This window comes from Trichosurus vulpecula, chromosome 1, assembly GCF_011100635.1.
Source record: "Trichosurus vulpecula isolate mTriVul1 chromosome 1, mTriVul1.pri, whole genome shotgun sequence".
In the NCBI taxonomy this organism is placed as follows: domain Eukaryota; kingdom Metazoa; phylum Chordata; class Mammalia; order Diprotodontia; family Phalangeridae; genus Trichosurus; species Trichosurus vulpecula.
In genome coordinates this window covers 2,647,502-2,659,123 of record NC_050573.1, presented here as the reverse complement: position 1 = coordinate 2,659,123, position 11,622 = coordinate 2,647,502, and the positions used below count along the sequence as shown (strand labels likewise).

The window sequence follows — 11,622 nt, the reverse complement described above, 5'->3', positions numbered from 1 at the left end:
CTTTGGAAAGTGCTGAGATAGGGGGAAGTGGTCAGTGTGCTGAACTTAGGGTAGTACATCAAGCTATTAAAATGGAAAGGAGGCCAGTGTCATATATTCACTGATTTATGGGCAGTAACTAATGGCTTAACTACATGGATACCAATGTGGAAAAATCAAAATTGAGAAATTCATAGTAAAGTTTAGGGCAAAGAACTATGGGAAGATACATGGGACATGTCTTTGGATGGTCATCTGTCAGTTTTTCATGTAGATGCTCACATGACCCTCACTACGCTAGAACATGAGTACAACGCACATGCTGATAAACTAGCAAAGATTGCTACTGAATATATTGTCCCTACTCTGACACCAGTTGATGATCTGGCACTAGCCAAATGGATCTACCAAACGGCCAGCCATTTAGGGGTCCAGGCACACACCAGTGGGCACAAGATTGAGGTATTAGTATCTCTTATTCATTGTTAAAGCAGAGGAATGTCATATATGTTAGCTGGGAAAGGAATGAACTGTCCCTTGGGTAGTAACTGGAGAAATAGCAAGGGGAAAAATTCCAGCCCAGATTGGCAGACAGATTATATTGGACCACTACCCCAAGAAAAAGGATGCAAATTTATATGTACTTGTGTTGACACCTATTCAGGTGTACTAGTGGCTTGTCCTTATAAGAATGCAACGCCGAACAACACCTGTAAAACTCTTACTATTATAAGTCTACATTATGGAATCCCAATTCAGATTCAAAGTGACACTAGGTCACATTTCAAAGGTAATAAGATGAAGAGATATTGTGTACTGAACAATATAGAGTGGATACATCATATTCCATATGCATCTGGGTTGATAGAAAGAATGAATGGATTATTGAAAGGACAGTTAAGATAAGTTCAACATTGGAAGGATAATTTGTTCGCTCCTTTCTGTAATTTGAATAATAGATCATTAGGGGGAGGCATACCTCTAGTCAGAGTGATGAGCCCAAATCTGCCAACTAGAAAAAAGGAAACACGTATGAGCTAAAGTACTGAGCACTGGGCCGTGGGAGAAGGTGTCCCACCACCGTATCCAGGAATAATTGAATTGGCAGGATTTGATTTAGGTTGTTTAGAGGAGTTTTGCTCGGATAGAAAAGAGATTTTAAAAAAAAAATCTACTTAGCTATGTATGAGAATCCCTAAGAATCATGTTTGGATGGGTATTACCTAAATTGGGATTAGTAGCTCAGGGAATAAATGTGTTAGCTGGGTTGATACATTCTAGTTATCAAGGAGAAATTATTGTGACACTCCAGAATTTAGGTGAAGAACGTATACAGTTGTGTAAAAATGATAGAATAGTTCAACTGATGATTATTCCTTGAGAAACAATATGCCTTGTTCAAACTGACCCTCCCTCCTAAATAACTATCAGAGCAAAGAAAGGAATTGTTACCACTTAATAGGATAAATTTGTGAACTAAAGTATGGGTAAAGCTGAAGCCAGAATATATTCCAAAGGCTGCAGAAATTATACTACAAGGAAAAGATAACACTCTAACAGTGGTTCACCTAGGAGAAAATAGTTATGAAATTGTGTCCTTGACTCATGTATTCTATTGTGAATTAGGCTACGATAGTCTCTGTTTCTTTTTGGATTTTGTCTGTTAAGTATGTTTATGAGATTTGTTTCCCGCAGTCTTAGTACCATCCACCTGCAGATGCCTGATTGCTTAAGCCAGATGTCACTCTCTGATGTGTTCGGATGTCACCCCTGGACCTGTCCACTACTGTGATGTGTCATCCATCCCTGGACCTGTTGTCAACTGAGTTATGGATACCAGCTTGCTAAAGAACTGACCTCTTGAGGAAGACTATCTCTTGGGTCATGGACAACTCTATGTGTAATTTCAGCAGGAAGAAGCTTTGGAGGATGAGACCTTCACCCCTCACCCCAAGATTTCGAGCTCCAACCATTCTAGAGGGAATGATGACATTGTTTTGTATGCTTATCTTGTGTTATCCCTGTTATATTGTTGTGTAAAGTTCTGTTGACAGTAGTTATCCCAAAACTCCCCTTGCCCTATGTAATGGATAAGAAAGATCTGGGGGCCAACTGTAATAGCAATTTAGATTTGAAGATCTTTCCCACCCATTAATAAGCCATGTGACCTACTTACATCACAGGAAGCCCAAGTCACGTGTGGTTGGAGGAGCTTGCTGAGAGGAAAAGGAAGTTGTGTCACAGCAAATGCTGAGAGAGAGGAGAGAGAGAGAGCTGTTGTGGCTGTTAGAGATGAGGTAACACAAGTAGACCTCTGATAACTGAAGAGACTGCGACGCTTGTACTGTGAGTTTTTTGTGGGGAAGACCCCAGCAGGGGGTCAGAGAGGTTTCGGCATAGCAAGGCTCCATGTTGTGATATGATGTATCTAGTGCTTCGCGGTTGTGATGGATTGGGTCGGTGGCTTATGGGACATGGTTCTCTGTGGTCTGAATAAATGGTTTACTTCTACCTTCTATGTGGAGGGTCTTGTATACTTTGTGAAAGAGAACCACAGAGGCATTTTGACAATTTCCATCTCCATCGTTATTATTGCCGTACTGTTTCAATGTCCCAACCCCCTTTCCTTTGCTCCCTTGATTCCTGTGCTTTCTAGTGTTTTAATGGGAATGGGTGTTGTATTTTGTCAAAAGCTTTTTCTGCACAATTATGTTCATATAGTCCCTGGGTTTGTCTTGGCAGATAGACTCCAAATATTTTACAGTGTCTACAATAACTTTAAATGGAATTTCTCTTTGTATCTCTTGCTGTTGGGCTTTGTTAGTAATGTATAGGAATGCCGAGGATTTACGTGGGTTTATTTTATATCCTGCAACTTTGCTAAAGTTCTTTATTATTTCAAGTAGTTTTTTACTTGATTCTCTAGGATTCTCTAAGTAAACCATCATACCATCTGCAAAGAGTGATAATTTAGTTTCTTCTTTGCCTATTCTAATTTCTTCAATTTCTTTTTCTTCTCTCATTGCTACAGCTAACATTCCTAGTACCAAACTGAATAATAGGGGTGATAATGGACATCTTTGTTTCACCCCTGATCCTGTTGGGAATGGATCTAGGTTTTCCCCATTACAAATAATGCTTGTTTATGGTTTTAGGTAGATGCTGTTTATAATTTTAGGGAAAAAAAAGAAAGAAGAAAACCAAATTACCAGTATCAAAAATGAAAAGGGTGACTTCACCTCCAATGGAGAGGAAATTAAAACAATAATTAGGAATTATTTTGCCCAATTGTATGCCCATCAATTTGACAATCTTAGGGATGTGGATGAATATCTACAAAAATATACATTGTCAAGGTTAACAAAAGAGGAAGTAAAATTCCTAAATAACCCCACCTCCGAAAAAGAAATTGAGCAAGACATCAATGAACTCCCTAGGAAAGAATCTCCAGGGCCAGACGGTTTTACATGTGAATTTTATCAAACATTTAAAAAACAGTTAATTCCTCTACTTTATAGACTATTTGGGAAAATAGGCAAAGAAGGAGTCCTACCAAACTCTTTATGACACAAATATGGTACTAATACCCAAACCAGGAAGAGTGAAAACAGAGCAAGAAAATTATAAACCAATTTCCCTAATGAATATTGATGCAAACATTTTAAATAAAACATCAACAAAAAGACCACAGCAACTTCTCAGAAGAATAATACAGTACAACCAGGTAAGATTTATTCCAGGAATGCAAGGCTTGTTCAATATTAGGAAAACTATCAGCATAATTGATCATATCAACAACAAAATAGCAGAAAACGTATGATCATCTCGATAGATGCAGAAAAAGCCTTTGACAAAATACAACACCCATTCACTAGAAAGCATAGGAATAAATGGAGCCTTCCTTAAACAGGGTCGTTTTTTGTGTATGTGCCATGTACCCCTGAGAAAAAAGTAGTCCTTTCTATCCCCATTCCGTTTTTTCCAGAGGCCTATCATATCTAAATTTTGTAAAATTCTATTCACCTTCTTAACCTTTTTCTTGTCTATTTTGAGGTTAGATTTATCCGGTTCAAGGAGGGGGAGGTTGAGGGTCCCCACTAGTACAGTTTTGCTGTCTATTTCTTCCTGTAACTCCCTTAACTTCTCCTGTAAGAAACTGGATGCTATACCACTTGGTGCATATATGTTAAGTAATGATATTACTTCATTGTCTATGGTGCCTTTTAGCAGGACATAGTTTCCTTCCTTATCTGTTTTAATTAGATCTATCTTTGCTTTTGCTTTGTCTGAGACTAGGATTGCTACCCCTGGTTTTCTTACTTCCATTGAAGCATAATATATAAGTAAAGCATTACAGACTGATTAGAAGGCCCTCATTAAGATTAAAACTGTCTACTTATTTATGTATGGAGAAGTTATCAGCATTCTTATAACTGTCATCATTACTAAGGTAGTTTGAAAAAAACTGGCAACTGAATTGTGTATAGTGGGGTGATGATAAAAAACAAAACTGGGGAGGGAAAATTGAAAGTAAGAAATTATATTGGGAAAAGGGAGTATGAAAAGAAGAACTCAGAGAGGAAGCGAGTAGCAGTGGAGGGCTAGTAATATTGGAACCTTACTCTCATCTGTGTTGAGAAAGAAACTACGTGTACATGTGAAAGGGTGTAGAAGTCTTCTGAATGTCTAGAGAGGTAAAAAAAAATGGGAAACAGGGTCAGGAACGGACTTTTCAGAGGGGTGTGTGGACTGGGATTTGGGAAGGTCAGAGAGAGGATGGAGGGACTTTTGGAGGCCTTGTAGAGTAAAATTGAGGGGAAAAAAATGGGGGATTCTGAGGGGTTGGGTCAATTGGGGCATAGGAGGGTGCATGGAGAAGATAAAGTAAAAGCAATGGGGCGAAAAGAGAGGGTAGAAAAGAAAAACATGAGTAAAAGTAAAATAGGAAGAAATTCACTGACAGTAATTATCGCTTTAGATGTGATTGAGATGACAGCAACTTGCTTTGTGGTGCCAAAGAACTGGAAATTGCAAGTATCTAAATTGTCATTACATCCCCATCATTTGGGGAAAGGCTGGACAGGTTGTGCTATGTGGTTGTGGTGGAATGCTACTGTGCTGGAAGAAAGGATCAGCTCAACGAACTTTGAAAGGCTTGGAAATACTTGCACAAAATTATTAAGAGCAAAGCGAGCAGAACCAAGAGAACATTATATACAGTAACAACAATATTGTCTTTAGAAGAGTTTTACCAAAGAAGTCATTTTGACTATTCTAAAGACACAAATTAAAAATAAAGGACATGTAAAGAGTGGCGCAATCTGCATCCAGAGAAAGAACTGACAAATAGTGGTATGTGTGGAATAGTTTTACATAAATTTATATGTGTATGTATACATACATACAGACATATGTACATATATATATATATGATAGCCATCTCTAGGGATGGTGTAAGGGCAGAGAGAAAGAAAAGAAGTTTCCATGGCAACTATTGTACATTTCAAGGAATACCAAGTTATACATGGGAGATTTACAATTCCACAAGCAATAATTTTTTTGTCTATTGCGCTCTTAGGGAAATGCTTGTTTTGTTCCCTGAATTTAAATTTTTTTTTAAAAAAAGTAAAACATAGTTCCTAATCCTAAGGCACTCACATTCTCATGGAGGAGAGAACATGGAAATTATTTTTTACATATAAGATCTATTTGTTATATAAAGTATTGTCATATATTCATATCCATGTGTTTATATACACATATGTATATACATAAAATATACAAATTTGGTCTGTGGCTTCCCTGTCCTCTGATCCATAAGTTCTCAGCCTTGGTCTCTGTGTCCTTTGAATTTAAGTAAACTTACTTATAACTCCATTCAATATTAAAGTAAATAAATTCTCGAGTTTACTATGAATATACACATAAGAGATTAAGAAATACTATTTTAAAAAGAACATATCACATATCAGTTCTGTTAAAGAAGATATTTCCCATCATCCTTTCTCATGCTCTTCCTCACAGTTGGAACACAAACATTCTCCCTGATTCCTTAGGCGACACATTTCAGAGGAAAATATTTCTCAGATTTACTCATAATGATCATATGAAAAGCTTTTCTCAGAATTCAATTGGTTTCCTAATGACTCTGGTTTTAGGAGTTGACTCTGATTCTCATAAAGGGTCTGACCTTTCAGCAAATCCCTTCTCTGTGCTTCAGTTTTGTTCTGTAAATTAATGAGGGTTGGAGGGTTATTTAAATCTGAAGTGTCCTTCAGCTCTACATTCTATGACTTCCAATGATTTAGGGGTTGGTGATATTCAAGGATGTGGCTATGGACTTCACTCAGGAGGAGTGGGGCCTCTTGGATCATGCTCAGAAGGAGGTGTACAAGGGGCCTGCTGGAGATTGCCTGGAATCTGCTCCCCCTGGGTAAGGATACTTCCTCTGGTAATGCTGAGTCTGCCATCATAGGGAATATCTTCATGCCCTGGTGTGCAGGGTTAGGAGCACTGATTAGTTATTAGAGAGAGAGAAGTGTTGGTCTCCTGCCCTGCTGCCTGGAGTTTCCTATAGAAAGTCTGTGCATTGTGTGACAGGAACCTGAGGGTTTCCTTGTTGCTCCTGAAGCTGTCTCTTACCTCTTCTAGGTACCTTCCTATTAGTGTGGAAGAATCTCAGGGGTTCTTTGGTCTAACCTCCACCTGGCCATGAATTCTGTCTGCCAAGGCCCTGAAAGGTGCTCAGGAGGCTTTCCCTTACAAGCCTGTCCTCTTTGGGATGGGTCAGGGATCTGGAATATTCTTCTTTTCTAGAAGCATCAATCTGTAGCTCCCAACTTCTACTTGTGCCTCAAATAGCGAGTTTGTCCTTAATCTTCCTTCCTGTTGCCCTCAAATTCCAGCACAGATGGAGGAAAGGAAGGGAAGGGAAGAAGCATTTATTCTCACTTCCTATTTGCCAGGTGTTCAGCCAAGGACCTTCTTTACAATATTATGTCATTTTTTCTTCCCAATGACCTGCCAAGTTAGGTGATATTATTCTCCCCATTTGACAGTTGAGGAAACTGAGTTTAAGAGACTTGTCCAGGGACATACATCTAGCAGTATAGAAGGTTTTAATACATTTCAGGGAAGAAGGAACAGGGGAGGGAAGAGAGCAAAAGCTGGCTCATCTAGGTCCCTGTCCTGGAACTCCAATCTGGTCTTGCATAATAAGCCTTTTTCACCTGCATTGGAATTAGGAGTATCTATCAAAATGGCACTTGACAGGATGGGGGGCAGAGGTTTGGCTCCTTCTCACAGCAGGCTGTACATAAAGATAACGTGGCATGCCCTATGTTGGGTTGCTTGAACTACGAGCACTAATAAGTGAGAACATGCTAATGTGTGTGAATTTAATGAAGTGGATCTCAAAATGGAGCAGTTCTAGGTCTGAACACTTTTCCCTAAACAGAAATAAATTGCAATTTTCTCTCCATACTCATTCCTGTTTGACTCCCCATGCCCAGGGCTGCCAGTTCCCAGAGAAGACATGAGCTCTTACTTTGAGCAAAGGGAAGCACCATGGAAGCTGGAGCAAGATGGCCTGAGGAACTGCTGTCCAGGTGAATGAGGTGAAAGCAGGTATATTAGAGCTGGGACTACAAGAGGCTGCTATTTGTTGTGATGAAGCAAGAGCTAGGTCTGGGGGCAGGAAGGCCTACCTTGGAATTCTTTTTCAGCTATTTTTCAGCAGTGGCTTCATGGGTCAGTCAGCTCTTTACTAGAACTTCTTTAAGTCAACCAACGAGTGTCTGCTCTGTTCCAGACCCTGTGCAAAGGACTGAGCACATAAATAAATGCAAGGGACGTCTCCTGCCCCCATGGAGCTCACAGTCTGGTGGGTCAGAGAGCATGCCAACAACTGTGTAGAAACCCCCTATGGACAGGATAAATTGGAGGTAGTCAAGAGAGGGAAGGCCCTAAATTTAAGGTGGACTGGGAAAGGCTTATTGTGGTAGGTAGGCTCTAGCTGGAGATTGAGAGAAGCCAGCAAGAACATTCTAAGCAACAGGGATGGCAACAAAACCCCACAGAGTCTAAAGGGGGAATGACCTGTCTCCAGAACAGAAAGGAGGCCCAACAAATGTATTATAACATATATGGAGGAGGTCAGAGTAGAATACTGGAAGAGTAGGTGACATATAAAACCTAGAGAAGGTTTTATATGTCATATTTTGCTGGGGAGCCACTGGAGGCTGTTGAGTACATGGTTACATGGTCAGGTGGGAGCTTAAGAAAGATAAACTTGATAACTGGATGGAGGATTAGACTGGACTGAGGGGAGAATCGAGGCAGCTGGACCAACCAGGATGAAGGTCTTCTGTACTTTTCCCACACAGTAAGTTATCATTATTTATGTTAAAACAAAGCATGCCCAATTAAATACTTAAGTTGTTAAGCATTGTCTCCCCACTGTTGAATAGCTTATTTCAGTATTTCTAAAGCAAAGTTCATTTAGTGACAGTATAGTTGCACCACTGTCCAGAACTTACTTTTTATTAGCAACATTTCGTACACAGTGGCTTCCCCAAAATCACAAAGAAGAAGAAATAGAAGATTGTAAATGATAATATTGATTTCTTATATGATATGAAGTTATTGACAGTCAAATGACATTGATTCAGCTGAATGAGATTCTAAATTATGTTACATACAAAATCACTTTATACATCTATTAATTTACCCCTGCAAAGAAGAAGAAAACGAAATCGCCAGTATCAAAAACAGAAAGGGTGAATTCACCACCAATGAAGAGGAAATTAAAACAATAATTAGGAATTATTTTTCCCAACTCCTTGCCCATAAATTTGACAATCTCAAAGAAATGGATGAATATTTATAAAAATATAAATTGCCCAGAGTACCAGAGGAGGAACTAAAATACTTAAATAACCCCATCTCAGAAAAAGACATTGAACTAGCCATTAATGAACTATCTAGGAAAAAATCTCCAGGGCCAGATGGATGCAGAAGCAAATTCCATCAAACATTTAAAGGACAATTATTCCCATACTGTATAGACTATTTGGGAAAATAAGCAAAGTTATGATACAAATATGGTACTGATACCTAAACCAGGAAGACTCAAAGCACAGAAAGAAAATTATAGACCAATTTCCCTAATGAATATAGACACAAAAATTTTTAATAAAATATTAATAAAAAAATACCCCAATTTATCACAAGAATAATGCACTATGACCAGGTAGGATTTATACCAGGTATGCAGGACTGGTTCAATATTAGGAAAACTATCAGCATAATTGATCATATCAACAACAAGAATAAGAGAAACCAAATGATTATCTCAATAGATACAGAAAAAAGTTTTAACAAAATGCAACATCCGTTCCTATTACAAACACTAGAGAGCATAGGAGTAAATGAAGTGTTCCTTAAAATGATAAGTAGCACCTACCAAAACCCACCAGCAAGCAGTTTTATGTAATGGGGATAAGCTAGATGCATTTCCAATAAGATCGGAGGTGAAACGAGGATATCCATTATCCCCACTGTTATACAATATGGTACTAGAAATGTTCGCTTTAGCAATAAGAGAAAAAAAGAAATTGAAAGAATTACAATAAGCAAAGAGGAAACTAAGTTACCACTCTTTGCAGATGATATGATGACATACTTTGAGAATCATCTTTCCCTCTTGTTCCTTATTTAATATCCCCTCCCTTATCTTCTCCCCCACTGTCCTTATCTTATTCTATACACACTTACAAAAATCCTTCTTCAACCCTATCCCCCTTCTTCAACCCTATCATCTTTCTCAAAGTTCAGCAGACTTCTAAACCTCTTCGGATATATATGTTGTTTCTTGTTCATCCCAAATGAAACTAAGTTTCCAACATTACCAGCCTTCCACACCTACCGGTTTCCTCTGTATTTGGTTCTTCCTTCCATGCCCCATTTCTGAGGTAATTGCTGCCTTTTCCCTGTTCCTATCCCATTTTGATTTTTAGAATCACCCCATCATACACAAATCAGCCACAATTTTTCTTGCAAACTACCTTAGTAATGACAACAGTTTTGATAATACTATTACTAATAATTACTAATATCAATAACATTTTCACATATCATAAGTAAATAGTTTGTCCTTAATCAGTGCCTTAGAATTAGTCTTTAGTTTATTCCTTATGTTTATTCTGGTACCACAGGTAGCAAGCCAGCTGTTATGGCCTCCTCTTTCACCCTCATCAAGAAGCTTCTTAATTCCTCTTCACTTTCTGCCCTTGAAGTGGTACCATCTGCATATCTGCGATTGTTGATATTTCCTCTGGCAAACTCAATTCCACTTTTTGATCCCTCCAGCCTGGCCTTTCACATGATGTATTTTGCATACAATTAAATAAAAACAGGTGACAACATACAATCTTGTTATCCTCCTTTTCCAATCAGGAACCAATCAGTTATTCCACGTTCAGTTTTACCCATTGCCTCTTGGCCCTCCTGCAGGTTCCTCAAGAAGACAAGCAAGGTGATTTGGTACTCCCATCTCTTTGAGGACTTGCCACATTTTGCTGTGATCCAAACAGTCCAAAAAGCTTTAGGATGGTCAATGAAGGAGAAGTAGGTTTGTTTGTTTTTTTTTCTGAAACTCCCTTGATTTCATGATAATCCAAAGAATTTAGGGTTAGGGTTGACAACTTAGCGTCTACTTTGTCTGCTTCTTTGAAAACCAGCCTGTTCTTCTGGTGATTCTTGGTTCACATGTTGCTGCAGCCTAGCTTACAGAATCTTAAGGATAACTTTACTAGCATGTGAGATGATATCTCTGATGTTCTTGAAGAGATCTTATCATTCCCATTCTATTGCTTTCTTCTATTTCTTTGTATTTCTCATTTGAGCAAACCTTATGTCTTCTTCCTACTCTCTGGAATTCTGCATTCACTTGGGTGTATCTTTCCCTTTCTCCTTTCCCTTTCCCTTTCCTTCTGTCCTCAGCTATTTCTAGAACCTCATCAATCACCATTTTGGTTTCTTGCTCTTTTTCTTTGGAACTTTTTTTTGCTGCCTCTTGTCTAGTGTTGCAAACCTCTGTCCATAGTTCTTCTGGCACTCTACTGATGTGATCCCTTCAATGAATTCATCACCTCCATGTGCTTATTCATAAAGGGTGTTATTTAGGTCATACCTATATTGTCTGATGGTTTTCAGTGTTTAGAGAACACACTCACAGAAAAATTCTGCCAATTGTCTCTTTTGAAAGTTAACTACAGTTATGCGAAACTGCCAAATATCATCCTGGCAACTGCCAGTTGACCATATCAACTCTTCTCAAGCAAGGAGTCCCACTTTGAATCAAGGCCAGGGTCTGCTGAGACTAAGGTGGCTCAAAGGTGTAACTTTCATACATATTCCTCTGGATTCAGTTTTATAATTTTCATCATCATTAGTCAGTCTATCAGATAAAAATCATTTCTTTCTTAGAAATAAGCTTCTAGGTAGTCCAATAATTTTTAAATGATCTCTCCTGGATCTATTTTCCAGGTCAGTGGTTTTTCCAATGAGATATTTCACATTGTCTTCCATTTTTTCATTCCTTTGGTTCTGTTTTATAATATCCTGATTCCTCATAAAGTCACT

The 11,622-nt window shown here is 38.5% G+C and overlaps 1 long non-coding RNA gene across 1 annotated transcript; it reads left to right on the top strand.

Annotated features, from left to right (window-relative positions):
* The first annotated feature begins 7,507 nt into the window (after positions 1–7,507).
* Positions 7,508–10,403, top strand: LOC118854463. The gene is made up of 2 exons (XR_005010721.1): positions 7,508–7,586; positions 10,194–10,403. It is a non-coding gene; the product is annotated as an uncharacterized LOC118854463 (long non-coding RNA).
* The last annotated feature ends 1,219 nt before the right edge of the window (positions 10,404–11,622 follow it).